Source organism: Prionailurus viverrinus, chromosome A1, assembly GCF_022837055.1.
Source record: "Prionailurus viverrinus isolate Anna chromosome A1, UM_Priviv_1.0, whole genome shotgun sequence".
NCBI classification, from domain to species: Eukaryota; Metazoa; Chordata; class Mammalia; order Carnivora; family Felidae; genus Prionailurus; species Prionailurus viverrinus.
In genome coordinates, this window is record NC_062561.1 from 48,215,930 (window position 1) to 48,234,538 (window position 18,609).

The 18,609-nt window shown below is 39.2% G+C and overlaps 1 long non-coding RNA gene across 7 annotated transcripts in view; it reads left to right on the forward strand.

Moving 5' to 3' along the window:
* The first annotated feature begins 14,717 nt into the window (after nt 1-14,717).
* Nucleotides 14,718-18,609, forward strand: part of LOC125171317 (uncharacterized) — a 42,649-nt gene continuing 38,757 nt past the window's right edge. For all 7 annotated transcript variants that reach the window (XR_007154270.1, XR_007154262.1, XR_007154264.1 and 4 more), the window contains exon 1: nt 14,718-14,867. This is a non-coding gene — a long non-coding RNA (uncharacterized LOC125171317). The remainder of the gene's footprint in view (nt 14,868-18,609) is intronic.

Consider the following 18,609-nt stretch of genomic DNA (forward strand, 5'->3'; position numbering starts at 1 on the left):
TTAATGCGTGTAATGCTATTGTAATCGCATCGATTTAAGGAAAGGGTGAGTAAAGTTTTCAGGATGGGGACTAGGGAGATGAGGGCATTCTTTTTTTTTTTTTTTAATTTTTAATTTTAGAGAGAGACAGAGAGACAGAGAGAGAGAGAGAGACTGATCTGGGGACAGGGGCCGAGGGAGAGAGAGAGGATCTTAAGCAGGTTCCATGCTCAGCGTAGAGCCTGACATAGGGCTCAATCCCATGACCCTCGGATCAAGAGCTGAGGTGAAATCAAGAGTCAGAGGCTCAACTGACTGAGCTGTGGTGGGTGCCCGAGGGCATTCCAAATGGAGGGGCCGTTATACGCAAGGAATGGAACAAGTGCAGTGTGACTCAGAGATAGGACAAGAAACTAGAAAGGTCAAGAAACTAGAAAGGTAAGCGGGGGAAGATCATAAAGTGCACATATGCCGAAGAAACAATTTTGAACTTTTTCTTCTAAATCTGCACTGTCCCATATGGTATCACCAGTGGCCACATGTGGCTACTGAGCATTGGAAATGCAGTTAGTCCAAATCAAAATAGGCTCTAAGCATAAAATACACTTTCATTTTCAAAGACTTAGTCTGAAAAAAAAAGTAAAATACCCAATGAATAAGTTTTATATTGATTATATATTGAAAATCTTATTGTTGCTATTTGGATCATTCAAATTAATTACACTTGTTCCTTTTATTCTTTTATTATTATTTTAAATGTTTATTTATTTTTGAGAGAGAGAGGGAGAAAGAGCACAAGTGGAAGGGCAGAGAGAGAAGGAGACACAGAATCCAAAGCGGGCTCTGGGCTCCGGGCTCCAGGCTCAAGAACCACGAGATCATGACCTGAGCCAAAGCTGGACGCTCAACCGACTGGGCCACCCAGGCACCCCACCCTTGTTCCTTTTAAATGTGGCTACTTGAAAATTTAAAGTTACTTAAGTGGCTTGCATTGTGTTTCTACCGGCCAGGACTGCTGTAGATCAGCCTTAGCAAACTATGACCTGTAGGCCAGTGCCCAGTTTTGTAGGGCCGATGAACTAAGAAATTTAAAAGAAATTGCTTTGGAGGCGCCTGGGTGGCTCTGTTGATTAAGCGCCCAACTGCGGCTCGCAGTTGGTGGGGTTCGAGCCCCGCGTCAAGTTGTGTGCTGATAGCTCAGAGCCTGGAGCCGGCTTCACAGTCCCTGTCTCCCTCTCTCTCTGCCCCTCCTCTGCTTGCACTCTCTCTTTCTCTCTTTCAAAAATAAATAAACGTTACAAAATTTTTTTTAACGTTTATTTATTTCTGAGGAAATGAAAAAAAGTTTTCTCAAGAAATTCCTTTAGAAGAAGGAAGAGGAAAAGGAGGAAGAGAGACAAAAACTGCATGTGGCTTAAAAGCCTCAAATATGTGCTGCTTGGCTCTCTACAAAAAAGGTTTTGCTGGCCTCTGCTCTAGATTCTTACCACTCTGTGTCCTGTGGAACAGGAGCACTGGCATCTCCCAGGAGCCTGTCAGAAATGCGGAACCTCAAGCTCGAACCTGGACTTACTGAGTCAGAATCTCCATGTCAACAAGACCTGCAGGTGATTCATGTGCTTGTTAAAGTGTAAGAGGTACAAGGGTAGATGATAGTCATTGGAGGATATTTCAAAAAGAGAGTGGTGGGTTTATTTTCCCACATAAAACCCCTTTCTTTTACACCTAGAATAAGTCAGTTTGTCCAAGTACTTTGTAATATTTCTGTGGAGAGTATGGATAAACATTTCATTTTCCTGAGCTGACATTGTGTCTGAGATGAATTCAACTCTATATTAAAGAAATCAACGTCATGGGGTTTGGTCTGATTCAATGACTTTCAAAAATTTTTTTGACTATGAATGACAAGGAAAATATTTTTTTATTGGGGCACCTGCGTGGCTCAGTCGGGCAAGTGTCTGACTTCAGCTCAGGTCAGGATCTCACAGTTGGTGAGTTCAAGCCCCACGTCGGGCTCTGTGCTGACAGTTTGAAGCCTGGAACCTGCTTCGGATCCTGTGTCTTCCCTCTCCCTCTGCCCTCCCCTGCTCATGCTCTGTCTCTCTCAAAAATAAATAAACATGTAAAAAAAAAACCTTAAAAAATATTTTTTATTTTCACTGGATGTCAAAGTATATATATCTATAAATATATAGAGAGATATATAAACATAGATATATTTAACTGAAATCAAAGTTACACAAAAGAGTATTTGCTTTTACTGGAGACACGCGGCCGTATTTTCTATTGTATTCTATTCTTTTCATTCCAATCCATTCCATTCTATAATACTCCATTCCATTCCATTCAAACCAGTGTATTTCTAGTCATGACGGAGTACCTGGCACTGAACTAACCTTCCCACTAGAAACAACTGTGAAATTGGGTGAAACATATCCAATGCCTGATTTGAGTCAGTCAACTATTAGGGAAGAAAACTTAAGAGGTATAGCTCGTAATCACCCATTCTGTTAGGGATAATTTCCTTATTGTGTTGCAGAGAGTTGGGGTCTGAGCTGAACATGGTCATTCCATTGAGTTTTGGAGGAGACACAGATCAGAGTTTCAAAAAGCTGACATGGCTGGAATCCATGAGTCAGGGCAACAGAAATGAGAGAGCGAAGGGATCCCAGGAGTCCTTCCTGGGGTCACCCAGGAGTCCATGGCTGAGGGCTGAGCTGTTCCTCTTGTGCAGAGAGCAGCTGAGAGCAGGTGCTGTAGAATTGGGAGCAGAATGGGCTAGGATGAAGCAGGCTGGGGGAAGGGTGTGCAGAAAGAGCTTGGAGTTCTGGCCCTGCCAGAAAGGGGAGATCACAGCACCACCCCTGGAGCCCAAAAAAGACAGCACCCAGAGGAAGACCAACTCCGACCTGCCCTAACAAAGCCAATAGCCCCAAAGCTCCAGAGGAGACAAAGTTCGTAGGGCCAGGTCTAGTTAGCTTTGGCCACACATTGCAGCCCAGTCCCGTCTGGTCAATCTGACGATCACGCCCTTGGTGGAAGGGTACAGTTGGAACTGACCAAATCAGCTATTATACCTGAGGTGGAAAGAGAACATCAGAGTGTATATTCTACTGCTACTGTATGTAGCATTTTCATAAATGAAGCCTGTTATTTTGGTTGCCCCCCCAAATATTCATTCATCCATTTATTACTTTGTTATTAAATAATTTCTGAAGAGCTATTATGTGTCTGAGATGGAGCTGGCAGTAGGGATACAGAGATTTAAAAAGACAATTCCAGCTCTCGTGATGCACACAGATAATGTGTGAAAGATAGTGTGAATCTCTATGGAGCTATTCCAGTTGAGAAGTGCAGTGGTGTCCCCTTATGTGTGGGGATGTGTTCCAATACCCCTGCGGAACGATGTCTGAAGTTGTGGATGGTACCAACCCCTATATACATATTTTCCTGTGTGTACATATCTATGATACAGTGCAATTTATAAATTAGGCACAGTAAGAGGTTAGCAATAATAACTAATCGTAAAATAAACAATTGTGACAATACAGTGTAATAAAGTTATGTGGTCTCTTCCTCAAAATATCTTATACTGTATTCATCCTTATGACGATGGTAATGTGAGATAATAAGATGCCTACGTGATGAGATGAAGTGAGGTAAATCACGTAGGCATGTGACGTAGCATTGCAGCTGCTATGGACCTTTTGACTGTATGTCAGAAGAAGGATCATGTGCTTCCAGACTGTAGTTGATCACAGGTAACTGAAAGCATGGATAAGGAGACTACTGTACGTTGACATTTTGTAATTTCCTTGTATTTGCAATTTTTTAATGTTTATTATTTTGAGAGAGAGAGAGAGAGAGAGAGAGCGCGCGCGCGCGCGCGCGAGTGCAAGTGGGGGAGGGGCAGAGAGAGAGGGAGACAGAATCCGAAGCAGTCTCCAGGCTCTGAGCTGTCAGCACAGAGCCTCATGCGGGTCTCGAACTCACAAGCAGTGAGGTCCTAATCTCAGCTGAAGTCTGACGCTTACCTGACTGAGGCATCCAGGCTCCCCAGACCTTATTCTTTTTCTTTTTTTCTTTTTTTTTAAATGTTTATTTAGTTTTGAGAGAGAGGCAGAACATGAGTGGGGGAGAGACAGAGACAGAGGGAGACACAGAATCCAAAGCAGTCTCCAGACTCCGAGCTGTTCAGCACAGGGCTCAACCGAGGGCTTGAGCTCAGGAACCATGAGGTCATGACCTAAGCCGAAGTCAGATGCTCAACCGATTGAGCCACCCAGATGTCCTTGTAATTTCCTTACATTTCTAAAAAAATTTTCCAGAGTCATATTCTTTTCCTGGTGTTAGAGTAATGTTATTCTCCCATCCCCCCCATAATTTTAGCAGTTTTACTGAATCAATAATTTATGAAATATCTGTTCTGCTGCTCAAACATTTATTGCTTTATTATTTTGGTAATATCTGAGATAATTATGCAAGTTAGCTTCCAAAATATCCTTGTTAAATGTTTAATCCTTCATTACTATATATTAATTTAGAGAGTTGAGGTTCAACTGGAGTGTAATTCTAATATTTCATTAGAACACAAAAGTTAAGGCAGTTTAGGTTAGTGTTGTTTTTGATGTTGGAGATTTTTTATCAAGGTTTGTTTGTTTGTTTTTCTTTTAATTGTGATTCAGTTAAGAAGGATTCATCTTGAAAGTAACTCAAAATAAGGGAGCCTTATTGATGTGGTGGTGATTCTGTGACATATGCCTGCAGACTGCATGGTGGGAAAGCCTGAGTTTATTGTTAATTGTTAAGGCTTCACTGTACACAGAGTGTATTGGGAGTTGTGGTCCACATAAAAATAACAGGCACAAGCTCGACTCTCTCTGATCTCTTGTTATAAGGTGTATACAAAATAGATAAACATTTATGCTGTAAGAAGTATTGGGAAAGAACTCTTTGGCAATAGTATCACTTATGCATAGTAAATCTTTCAGACAGACTCAGTTTAATCTTAACAATAATTTGTCTTAATGTGCCTGAACTGTGTGAATGTCTGCAAGTCAATTCTTGTAAAGAGGCCACATACAAAACTAAAAAAAAAAAAAAAAAGGCTTGCTGAAAAATAATCTCAAATGAAGGCCTCTTCTGTGGCCTCCTTGAATTCTTTCACATTATTAATTTTTTTTTCCTCTCCCCCACGTTCTTATTTTGGCTGGAAGGATAACTTCGAATAAAATGCTGAGAAGGAAGATGGTCACAATTTAAAAAATTCACTGGGGTTGGTTTTTGCCTACTCCTGCCTCAGTATAGAGTGGGATTGTTTGCCACACACAGTCATGGTTATAGAAATAACATGGTGTCCTCAGGTCCTACCACTGTTGGGTGAAAATCTCAAAGGGAATATAAATCACCTAAATGAGGAATCCTAATCCTTTTCACAGCTTTCATAGTTATGAAAAGGCGGTCGATTTGTAGCATGTAAGAGAGAAGATGATTTTACTTTGTTGGAATAATTCAAACATCTGCTCCTTACTTTGAATAGATTCTGATTTATGTGCCTGTACAAACTTGATATCTATAAAACCGACTCGCAATGTAATATTTTGAAATTTTATTCTCTCTTTGCTTTAGGGAGCTCCAGAACCTAGGAAGTGACTAATGATATTGCATGAGATAGATTAACTTAATTCTTTCATCATCAATTTTTGTTTGTGACTACATGGTAACAACCATAAAAATAGAGACTAAGCGTTCATTGCTTGGAGCGTTCTACTTTCCTGTTGTGCAGCAGGACGATGCAGCTATGTTCCATAATTTAAAGAATGCCTATATACTCCATGAGCATCATGATGATTCAGCAATTCAACTTTATGCAACGAAAGCAAAAAGAAGAAAAGTAGAATATTCAGATTCTGACTTAGTATGGTGCGGCCCAACACTCCCCAACCAAACACACTCAAGCTTTCAACTCAATAGAGCACCTTAATTAGGAACTACATAATATTGGAAGTACGTGTTTCAGCACAATCAGGTACTGTGTTATCTCGACAGTTTAAGACTTAAAAGAGAAACTCTTTCTTCTTTCTTCTTGCCTGATTTCCCTTAAACTCTTTCCCCTAGGAAAAGGATATTGTTTATCTTCCCCCGTGTTGATGACTCCAATAACATGTGTTGAAAGTTTGCAGAATTGCGTTGCCACTGTAGATCTATTTCTCACGTTACTCTTCAAATCGAATGTTCTGTAGTATCTAAGAGAAACAGTGTTTCCAAGTCATTGTGGTTGTCGTTAAAAAAAAAAGTTTTTTTAAAAAACTTTTAATCACTTTAATCACTTTGATCACTTTAATCAAAGTGTTCACTGTTTCTTCCATTCTTTCTCCCATTTATCACTACTTCCTCGTCCTTTGCTTTCTCATTCCAAGGAGCTTTTTATGAATTGTCTTTAGTTAGGGTATAATTTAAGTCTGATTTCATAAGCCGATTACTGTGGAACCAGATGACAGAAGAACCTCCCAGAAGAGCACACTTAATACAGGAAGTGAGGTTAATGATTCAGTGGGTGAAACTCTTATTTCTGACTCATCATGCCACCTAATAAAATGCTATATTCACAAAGGAGATTCAGTAAACGTTTGTTGACTGATTACTACACCGCTGCTAAATCCTGACTATAAGAAAAATGCCATGTAGAAATCATCAATTTCAGTTCTGAAGATTAGGAAACAGAAGCACGGACAAATCAACTGACATGTCTGGTAGAATACGTGGAGGAGTTTGTCTAGAAACATTTCTATTATTGGCTCCATTTTAGGTCCCTGTATGGTTTCCCTTTGCTCTCTTTCTCATCTCTTGAACAGGTACATTATATCACTATACATACTTACCTTCGAAGGCCTTTGTAGATATTTTTTGGAACAAGGCAGTAAAAAAGCATTAAGTCCTAAACAGGTACCAAGACATTAGATTCAGAAATGGACCTTTGCCATCTGACCAAATTGAGTGTGACACAAATTGGTGTCCAAGTTTCACGTAGTTGATCAGAAACTATGTGGTCATCTGTGACAACCGGTTCAGTCTGTCAAAGATGCAGAATTGAGTCTGCGATTGGGCAGTAGTTTCCAATTACCCTGGCAGCCTTGGAGAAGTAGTCCACTCTTGAAAACATTCTTTCGGAATTACCTTGCCTGGTTTAGTTGGCGGACCTTAAATTTTCAAAAGCTCTAGGCCGTCATGAGAATGCACGTATATCCATACTCACAATAATTTACACGGACTTTCAGCAAACTTAGAAGACCCTGAATCTATCTGAGGACTTTTCATGGTATCATAACCTATAGAATACACATTTTTGGCTTAGAGAGCCAGTGCACGTATCTACTTTTGTTCGTTCATTTGCCAATTTTGGGGGTATGGGGCTGGGGAATGGGGACCAAATTGTCAATCTTTAAATCTATGTTTATAAAATCAGTGGAAAAATTATTTCCTTTCAAAGCAGAGAGTAAATTTGTAAAAATTTGTTACTGCCATTGTACAGATTTGATTTTTTTTGCTAAAATTAGAGATTTTATCTCATTGAATGCGATTCCTAAAGTTAAACTTCTACTATCAAAAAGTCATTCTGGTATTAGAGTTCTTTCCAGTTCCAGAAATGAGAATCAAAGCATTCCATGAGGGAGAAAGGATTTATACCAGGAGTCAGCAAACTAAGGCAGGAGGACCAAATGGGTCCTACCATCTTGTTTTTATAAATAAAATTTTATTAGCATAGGGCTGCACCCATTTGTGTTTGCCTGTAGCTGCTTTTGTGCTATAGGAGCAGTTGAATAGTTGTAACAGAGATTGTGAAGGCAGCAAAGCCTAAAATATGTGTTATCTGGACCTTTTTAGAAAAGTTTACTCACTGCTGTCCTATACCAGTCTAATTAAAAGCATCATAACCTCAGTGCTATTGATTTTTGAGGCTGGATACTCTTTCTTGGGGGGGGCGGGGCAGGAGCTATCTTGTGCATTATGGGATGTTTAGTTGCATCCCTGGCCTCTTCTATCCACTGGATGCTGGAAGACCCTGAACCCCTCTGCCCCGATAGTGACAATCACCAAGGCCACCAGACATTTCCAAATGTCCCGATTGAGACCCAGTCTTTAGCTAGCTAAAGTCTCTCTTCTTGGCTACAGGAGAGAGGAGTCCATACCTTCTCCATGACTTAAGGATCTCTTCCACTGTGAAGTTTTTCATTAGAGCATTCTTTCTTTCAAAGAAGAGATCTATTCTGCTATTACATCAGTTTATCTCTCTTTTAGTTTTTCAAAGAGGTAGAATACTAGTAATTTCTACCTCTTAATTAAAAATACCTTAGGGGCGCCTGGGTGGCGCCATCGGTTAAGCGGCCGACTTCAGCTCAGGTCACGATCTCGCGGTCCGTGAGTTCGAGCCCCGTCGGGCTCTGGGCTGACGGCTCGGAGCCTGGAGCCCGTTTCGGATTCTGTGTCTCCCTCTCTCTCTGCCCCTCCCCCGTTCATGCTCTGTCTCTCTCTGTCTCAAAAATAAATAAACGTTAAAAAAAAAAAAATAAAAATACCTTAAAAAACGTTGTACTTGCTAAGAAGTCACCCCTTTCCTCATTATTATATTAGCTCTTCTTTCATCTTTTATTTGAAGCATGGTTAACACACAATGTTATGTTCGTTTCAGGCACACAACACAGTAATTTGACAACTCTGTATGTTATACCCTCATGAATATTATTACTATTAAGTGCTATCATCACTTCAAGCCCAAATAAATTAATTTTGATTTTTCTACTACGGGAAAAGAAGTAGTTATGTAAATGCAAGATATTATTACTACTCCTAGTTTTATTATTGGTTTCTTCTCTGATGCAGCTTGACCCCATTGTGTAGAACTGTCTCCATTAAGAAATTTCGTGAATGAGAAAGATTTATAACGAGTATCCCAGTCAGAGCATCACTCTCTGAGAATGTGAACCTGCTTCCTTTTCTAAACACTTCAGTTAACTGATTTCTACTCTTCTATTTTTTTAAAAAAATATTTATTTATTTTTGAGACAGAGGGAGAGAAAGAGAGTGGGGGAAGAGTTTAGAGAGGGGGAGAGAGAGAATCTCAAGCAGGCTCTGCGCTGTCAGCACAGGTCCTGACATGGGGTTCGATCCCACCAACTGTGAGATCTTGACCTGAGCCTAAATCAAGAGTCGGACACTTAACCGACTGAGCCACCCAGACACCCTTGATTCTACTCTTCTTTAAGTATTGCCTTAAGAATTATATTACAAGTATTTTTTTTTTTTTTAAGATTTTAAGCAATCTCTACACCAAACTTACAACCCTGAGATCAAGAGTTCCAGACTGTACTCACTGAGCCAGCCAGGTGCCCCTACAAGTATTTTTCTTTTCCCATCTTCATTTAATGACAAAGCCTTACACATATATATGAAATCCTGAATGTTTCTTCCATCTTTTCGTTAAAAGAGTTGCTTAAAAGAGAAACGTTCTTTAAGAATTTTCTCTTAGGCTGTCATCTAAAAATAAATCTTTCTCTTCACTTTTAGATAGATAAACAGGGTTATAACTTTAGCCATTTAAATCACATTGTTGAACCTGATGGTCTGTGTACTTTCTGATCGAAGTAGATTTTACCTTTTAATATTTATCTTGAGTGGATATGGGTGAATTGGTTTTGTGAAAAACTCTTGTAGAAATCAGGCAAGAAATACTTATTTCCTCCAGAGTCTAATCTAAGGTCGATGACATTTACACACAGAGAAAATGAAGCTATTTCATCACTTCAGAATGAACTGAAGTGATCTATCACTGCAAATATAGTTTTTAAAAAACCGCCACACACAGATTATTGAGAAAACGTAATTTAGTGGTCAGAACAAAATTAAATATTTAGAGGAGTGGGAAGTGAGTTAAAAATAAATTCATTTACTCCCATGCTAGAATGACCTGCCGTCATCCCTTCTGACTTTTACCTGATGAGGTAAATATGACCTAAGGTTCAGGAGGTTGGTTCCATACGTGTGACGACTGTGACATTGCCATGGTTCCGAGCAAAATATTGTTTCTTTGGCACTGCTCACATTGTCATTACCATTATGCAACCTTAATTTTCATGTAGTTTAAATTATAGAACCATCAGAGTTTAGTCAAGTTACCATAAAACAATCCAACAGATTGTTTGCCTCTGTATTAATAATTCTTTTCAGGGGAGATATGTTCCTTTCTTATTTGGATATAAGAAATAACTTTAAAGTATCAGGAAAACAACAGACATTAACAATGTTTTCTCTAACACGAGTGCCAAAGTGATCAAAATTCCTAACGACATGCAAGTTGGAAACATGTAATGTTTTCTTTATTTTGTCTTCAGTGATACAAGGTGGTCTCTTTTTTTTCTTTTGTTCAACAATCGAATTTCCAGAGCCGGAAAACTGTTACCCTTTCATACTTGGGTTGATAGTCACTCTGACCTTCTTACACAAAGAGTGAAAAAAAAAAATCACTCCAAACCCACAAACCAATGTTTTTATTTTGAAGAAAAACCAACTTTTTTTTTTCCATGAAAGGGACAAAAAAAGAAAGAAAGAAAGAAAGAAACCATAGCAAACAAATGTTTTGTGATTCACAATTGCACGCTATTCACAGTTGTGGTGGTTATTATCCAATTATATGTGGTTTCTCCTGTATCATCTTGTCTGTGTATTTTACGGGTGTCATTTTGTTTATTTTTGCTCTGATTATTTTAGAATTAGTACAACATATAGTATGTCTGAGTGCATCAGTTCACTTCAGGCCCAATCTTGTAAATCTCCACACCCATTTTGCATAAAAGCTCCCACAGATCAGATAAATCATGTGTTGACAACCTGCGTGTGGGTATGGTTACTTGAGGAAAGTCCTAACGCTCCTCTTTCCCCATTTTCTTCCAGTTGTTTCATTTATATTCACTCATTCATGTACTCAAAAATCATTTAGATCCTCATGACATGCCAGAGGTGGTACTTTCACATTTTCTCATTCATTCTTAGGTTGATTCTGTGGTCTCAGCGTATTTATTTTCAAGGTTTCAGGGAGGTGGAATTATCCAAGATTACATAGGTAGTATGCATGGCTCTAGGATTTGTTACTTTTCTGCAAACTGTATTTGCGTGGTTGGATTTGTATGTTTATGTGATGAGAAAAAAAGAGTTTAATAAATGGACTGTAGTGTTCCTAACTGAATCACTGTGAGGGGAAAAGATAAGGTGAAATAATTTATGTCTCAGAGCAACAGCATAAATGTCTTAATTATTAGGTTGTATATTCAAGAGAATGCAACGATTGTCTGGAAAGTGAAATGTTTGGTCAACAAAAAATGTTTTTCCTGTGTGACATTGCTATGGTTTTGACTGATCTGAGATGTTTCGGCCCTTTTGGAGTTCATGGCATAGGTTTGCCTATCTCGTCCAGTGGGGTTCTCCAGCCTACCTTCTTTGTGTCCTTTTTCTGTGCAACAGAGGAAGAGATTAGCAGGTATGTGGCATTTTGCTTGGTTTTAAATAAGTTGTATTGCATTTCTTAAAATCTTAAAAGCCGTTTAATTTTTTGATTGTATAAAACATACATAACATAAAATTTACCACCTCAGCTACTTTTTTAAATGTTTATTTATTTTTTTGAGGTGGTGGGGAAGGGCAGAGAGAGGTGGGGACAGAGGACCTGAGGAGGGCTCTGTGCTGACCGCAGAGAGCCTGATGCAGGGCTTGAACTCACAAACCGGGAGATCATGACCTGAGCCAAAGTTGGACGCTTAACCGACCGAGCCACCCAGGCACTCCCCACTTCAACCATTTTTAAGTGTGCAACTCAGGGGCACTGTTGTGCAATCCTCAACCACTATTCAGTTCCAGCACCTTTTTTCATCTCAGAAACTCTGTATCCATTAAAGAGTAACTTCCCGTTCCTCTCTCTCCCCAATATCTGACAACCTGTAATCTATTTTCTATCTCTATGAATTTGATTATTATAGGTACCTCATATAAGCAGAGTCATGCAATATTTGTCTTTTTTGAGGCTGGCTTGTTTCACTTAGCATGTTTTCGTGATTCATCCATGTGGCGCGTGTACCAGATTTCTATTACTTTTTAAGGCTGAATAATATTTCATTGTGTATAGATGCCATATTTTGTTTATTCATCCCCTTATTGAGGAACCTTTGGGTTATTTCCACCTTTTGGTCATAGTTCATGAATAATGCTGCCATGAACATTAGTGTGCATCTGAGTTCCTGCTTTCAATTCTTTTGAGTATATACCCAGAAGTGGAATTGCTGGGTCCTGTGGTAGTTTTATATTTAACTTTTTGAGGAGTCTCCAAACTGTTTTCCATAGCAGCTGCACCATTTTACATTCCTGCCAACAATGGACAAGTGTTCTAATTTCTCCACATCCTCGCCAATGCTTTCTTTCTTTCTTTCTTTCTTTCTTTCTTAATAATAGCTCTCTGAATGAGTGTATCTTTAAATTTTTAATAAAACATTTTCCATGATTATAATTAAAATATGCCCGTAGATTTTTAGACTTATTTGTTTTAAATAATGGACTCTCCCAATTTGCATCTTTTATTTCTGAGTATATGCTAAGGGCTTATTGTTGGGAGAATTTTCTGTGGTGGGTGGTGGGGGGAGGATGTCCATGTTTTGAAGCACTAAGCCTGTGCAATAGGATTCCTAATCAAATAGAACTCTGAACCCCCTGAAATTAATTTATACAGTTTATACAATCTAATCTTTGTCTGAATATTAGGCATAAACTCTGCACACTATTAGAATGCGTTCTGAGGGGGCGCCTGGGTGGCTCAGTCGGTTGAGCGTCTGACTTCAGCTCAGGTCATGATCTCACACTCCGTGAGTTCAAGCCCCACATCGGACTCTGTGCTGACAGCTCAGAGCCTGGAGCCTGCTTCAGATTCTGTGTCTCCGCCTCTCTCTGCCCCTCCCCTGCGCATGCTCTGCCTCTCTCTGTCTCAAAAACAAAACACAACAAAACACAACCATTAAAGAACACATTCTGGGAATCAAGAGAGCAGTAGCTTTTGCAGTGTAAAATTCTGGGGTAAATGAAAGACACGTACACTGTTGATTCTTCTAGGTGAACCAGATCTTCCTGATAAAAACAAAGCAGATACGGAAGATCCTGAAAACAATTAGCAACAGCCTTTATAATTATGCAAAAACGTATTGAGAAGAATGTCATCCATCACCCAGGGGCAAGCATGAGACCAGATAAATGCTTGAGGAATTGCTATGCTGTCCCTCAAAACCCCCCACCCCACCACCCATGTAAACTGTGAATGAGGAAAAGAAAACAAGGCTTTTGGTAAAATGTCCAAAGAAAACCTAATGAATAACACTTCTTTCTCATTACACCTAGGTTTCTGGAAATTGTGCTAAGAAAAATGTTCTGAGGCCTAACTACAATGACATTGTTTCTATCATGCCATATGTTTTGAGAAAATGGAGTTTTTAGCAAAGATGCTTATGACCTTTTATCTTATTCATCTAAACAGAGTTGAACATGCTTCTTTAAAAGCATCAAAAAGTTGGAATGAAAATAAGTTCTTGTTTGACTTACTTGTAAGAAGATACTAAAGCCAAGACTTGGAGTTCGCTTGAATTCTTAAGTAGATGGCCACATGTTAATGGATGTTGGGCCAAGGTGGTTTTATTTTGGGAAATTTCTAATCTTTTATGACTTGTTATGGTTCTGAAACTTCTGAAATACTATTTTTGTCACCTTAGCAAGAAATCAACAATTGAGATAGAACTTTATTTATTTATTAAAAACAATTTTTTTAAATGTTCATTTATTTTTGAGAGAGAGAGAGAGAGTGAGCAGGGGAGGGGCAGAGAAAGAGGGATACAGAATCTGAAGTAGGCTCCAGGCTCCGAGCTGTCGCCACAGAGCCTGATGCAGGATCGTGAGCCCACGAACCATGAGATCATGACCTGAGCCGAAGTCAGGTGCTCAACCGACTGAGCCACCCAGGTGCCCCTAAAGATAGAACTTTAAATTGTAAGATACACATTTGCTTCCTCCAGTAATTGAAATTTACATATTGATTTATCAGGACATTGTGCATATACATCATGTAAGTCTTTACTAGGATTTTTTATCATAATCCCAGCTAATGCAGAGCCTGGCACATGGTAATAGTGCATGTGGGAGGGAGAAACTTTTTTTTTTTAATTTTTAATGTTTATTCATTTTTGAGAGACAGAGAGTGAGGAGGAGAGGGGCAGAGAGAGAGAGGAAGACACAGAATCAGAAGCAGGCTCCAGCTCTGAGCTGTCAGCACAGAGCCTGATGCGGGGCTCGAACTCACAAGCCGTGAGATCATGACCTGAACTGAAGTCAGATACTTAACTGAGCCACCCAGGTGCCTCAAGAAGCTTCTTAATCTAGACCTGGAAGTTTAGGAAGTGAAAACAGTATTTTACAGGCTGTAATGATAGGTGGAAGGCAGTATTTGAGGAGCTTCTGGAAATGGGGAGTGATTCCTCAGAGACTAGACAGGAGGGAGGGCATTAAAAGGAGCAATTTGTGGGTCAGGATTGGAGTTGATAGCTTCCGCGTGACTCTTAGCTCATGAGTTTTCTTCTGACCCATCCCACTACCCAAGTTTCCTCTAGTCTGATGTATGTGCTCCTCCCTTTTGCTTATCTGTCATACCTGTATGTTCTCTGTGACAACACTCAGCCTACTGTCCTCTGGATGAAAGTCCTGGCAGAGCAAAAATAACCTCTTGGAGTAGTGATGTCTCTCTTCCAGAGCACTCCACGACACCACTTCTCAGCTACCACTGCTCAGTGGCTAAAGTGATTGATTTTGAGGTGGGTAGATATGTTAAATACATCTAAGAATAGATTAGTCATTAGGCACCTGAGATGTTGAAGACTGTGGCTAGCCATAGGCATTTCATCAGTCACCCTGAACCCATTTCCTTTGGTTGGTGTGGAATATTTTTAAAAAGCAGAGCACATCTCTAAAGAGACAGAAAATGGGCAGATAAAAGCTTAGGGAGCCACACGTGAGAATGCATGTTTTTCAAATTGCAATTTAGTATTTACTTCAGTGACAGGGTTTATTGGTAGGTGGAAGGTTTGATTCTTAAAAAATCTTTGAAAACGTCAGGCATTTTGAGTTCCCTCTCTATTCGTGTATATATTTTACTTGTATATATATTTGTATACTTGTATGTATGTGTGTATATGTGTACACACACATATATATATTTATAATCAGTCTCCATTCCCCGCCCTCCTGACTTTTTGCTCCCAGCAGGGTCAGGAGCGGGTCGAATTGCTGTGTTTAATCTTTACGAGGGGTTCTCTGCCACAGTGCTGCAGCTCCCTCTGTCCCCCCACCTCTCACACAAAGTCTTGGGCTGGTCCTTCTTCTGGAGAAGTGTGTGTGGTGGTGATGAGGGTGGGAAAGAAGTGCTCTGGCATTGAGATACTTTCTCTAGGGGGGGAAGGAAGGAATTTTTCTTGGATCACTATTGCCTCTATAGTTTGTTAGCTTGATCATCTGCATTTCTTCATATATAGTTCACTCGTGCTGAAATTTTAATTTGGAATACTTTGCTGTTTTGTACTGTATCTATCAAGGCTTCCAGACAAGATGCATTTTATTTCCCATGTTCTTGTGCTTGTGTGAATTTCCCAGCTGACCCTCACAGTGGTGAGCCAGGGGCAGTCTCAGCAGAAGGATGCTGAATTGGGGACAGCGGGTGTCAAATAACAGTCTTCCCCTAATGCTATCACCTTCTAGACCAGGTTACACTAAGAGGAATTTTACCCCATCATAATGAAGAGTTTTTAGAGAAAGAATATTGTGAAAAACATCATGCTATTTGAACACATAGTGCTTCAAGTATATCCGTGTGGCCATTTTAATCAAACATAGTCAGGGATACTAGGCATGTGTCACATAGAATATGAGAGACACAGCTAATCAGATCTGACCCATTTCTGTGGTACCTATCATGTGACCATCTGCCAGGTCCAGACCGCTTTACAAGATGATTCTGATGAAATTGTTAATAAAAATGGCAGACATGTATTGTGTTCACCATATTACACATGATGCTAAAGGATCTATGTGTCTGGTGGTTGTCCAATACTTTATGCAAGAGGAACTATAATTATCTCATTTTACAGATAGGGAAACTGAGGTATAGTACAGTTAAGGAGTGTGTCCGTGGTGAAGCATCTGGTAAGCAGCCAAGCTAGTCATTGAACCTTAACTCCCAGACATGCCCCATATGATACTGTGTCTCCAGGCACAGCTAGGCGGTGGCCTCCTTTATCCCACCTGCCTTCATGCTGTGTTCACCTTAACCTATGAACTGAGCTAAATGTGGTCTTGTTTATATCAAGCAACCTAGAAACTCTCTTGCCCATGAAGCCCCCATGCTTACAAGTGGCAGCATTTCCTCTGAAAGGAAGGTGAAACGTTTGCCAAAGTGAATGTGTATAAACTTGTAAAATAAGTTCATTACGTGAAAGGCTCTGTCTTTTTTTTCTTCTTCAATTTTCAATATTTAAAGCTTGTTAGAATTTTTACAAAAGACTTAATTATGTATTTTTTTTAAAATGAATAATATGTTTTTAACCTAATAAAAAGTTAATGAAGCAGCCTCACAATACTTTGTTTGGAAGGAAATAGAGTTTAAATAGTGACCTATTTTTCCAGCCAAGAGTTGATATAAACCAAGCTGTCATGTTAACTATTTCCATTAGAATAGAATCATGTTAATTACAAATTCATTTTGGCTTAAAAGTATAGTTGTCAGGGGCGCCTGGGTGGCTCAGTCAGTTAAGCATCCAGCTCTTGATTTCAGTGCAGGTCCTGACCTCACAGTTGAGACTGAGTGACACGTAGGGGGATGGAGCCTCATGTCAGGCTCTGCGCTAAGGCAGGAAAGCGCTTGTGAGTCAGGTGTACAGGATATAGTGAAGAGGCAGCCTTTTCCTCACGGCTCTTTGTCATAGATGAATTGACCATACAAACAAGGGTTTATTTCTGGGCTCTCTGTTCTGTTCTGTTGATCCATGTGTCTTATTTTTGTGCCAACACCATAATCTTTCGATTACTGCAGTTTTGTAGTGTATCTTGAAATTGGGGATTGTGATACCCCCAGCTGAGTTCTTTCTCAAGATTGCCTTAGCTATTCAGGGTCTTTTGTGGTTCCATACCAATTTTAATATTATTTTGTTCTAGTTCTATGAAAAATGTTGTTGATATTTTATAGATTTTGCATGCCTTATTTTAAAAATTGTTTTCAAATTCTTAAATGTATTTTTTGTTTCCTTTCGGTTTACTAATTCTTTGAAACTCAGTGTGACATTTGCTTTATGGTCAAATTACACGGTCAGTTTTTAGAAATACTCCATATGTATTTGAAGATCATGTTTTGCCAAGTTGGTGGACACAAAGATCTTTACAAGTCCACTAAAATCAAACTTAAGTACACAACTGAGTACTAACCAGGAAATGACTCTTGGCTGGGGAAAGAAAGAACCACCTGAGAGGATTAGAGGTGACAGTGTGTGGGGCTTCCATGCGACTGTGAGTAGTGCCTATTCCCACTAGCCAGACTGGAAAAACCTCATGATTCATGCAGGATTAGGCAGAGGACACGGAAAGACCTTCCATCATACCGGGGAACAATTAGCCCTAGCTTGAGCACTGCTTCAAGCCCACATAACAAATCTTAAAAGAAAATCTGATAGGAGCAAACTGTGTCCCGGAAAAAAAGATTGAGAATAATTTTGGGAAAACAAAAATATCAAAGAAGGTATAACTCACAATATCTACCAGCAATAACAGAAAGCTCTCCAGAAAACACTCAGATATTTGGAAACTAAATAACATGCTTGTAAATATGGGTCAAAGAAGAAATCAAAAAGGAAATTAGAAGTTGCTTTGAGCTGAGTGAAAATGCAAACACAGCATGTCAGAATTCATGGGGTGACATTAAAGCAGTATTTAGGCGGAAATTATAGCACTAAATGCCTCTTTGAGATAAGAAGATAGCTCTTAAATCAGTGACCTCAGCTTCCATCTTAAGAACCTAGAAAAACAAGAGCAAATTATATATTAAGTAAGAAGAAGAAAAGAAATACTAAAGATCAGAGTGGAAATAAATGATCTAGAAAACAGAAAAACAAGAGAGAAAATCAATTACACCCAAACCTGTTTTTTTGAGATTAAAAAAAAAAATTGATAAATCTCTAGCTATGCTGATCAGAGATGGCATAAATTACCGATATCAAGAATGAGAAAGGTAACATCGGTAGAGAGTTTACAGATAGTAGAAATATAACTTTATGCCAATAAATTTGCAATTTAGATTAAATATTCTCATTCTTTGAAAGACACAAACTAACAAAACTCAAGAAGAAATAGTTACCCTGAATAACTTTATGTCAACTTAAATAATTGAATTTGTAGTTAAAAATCTCCCTATAAAGAAAATTACAGGGCCAGACAGCTTCATTGGTGTTTTCCACTAAATATTTAAGAAAGAATACCAATTCAAAACAAATTTTTCAGAAAATTGCAGAGGAG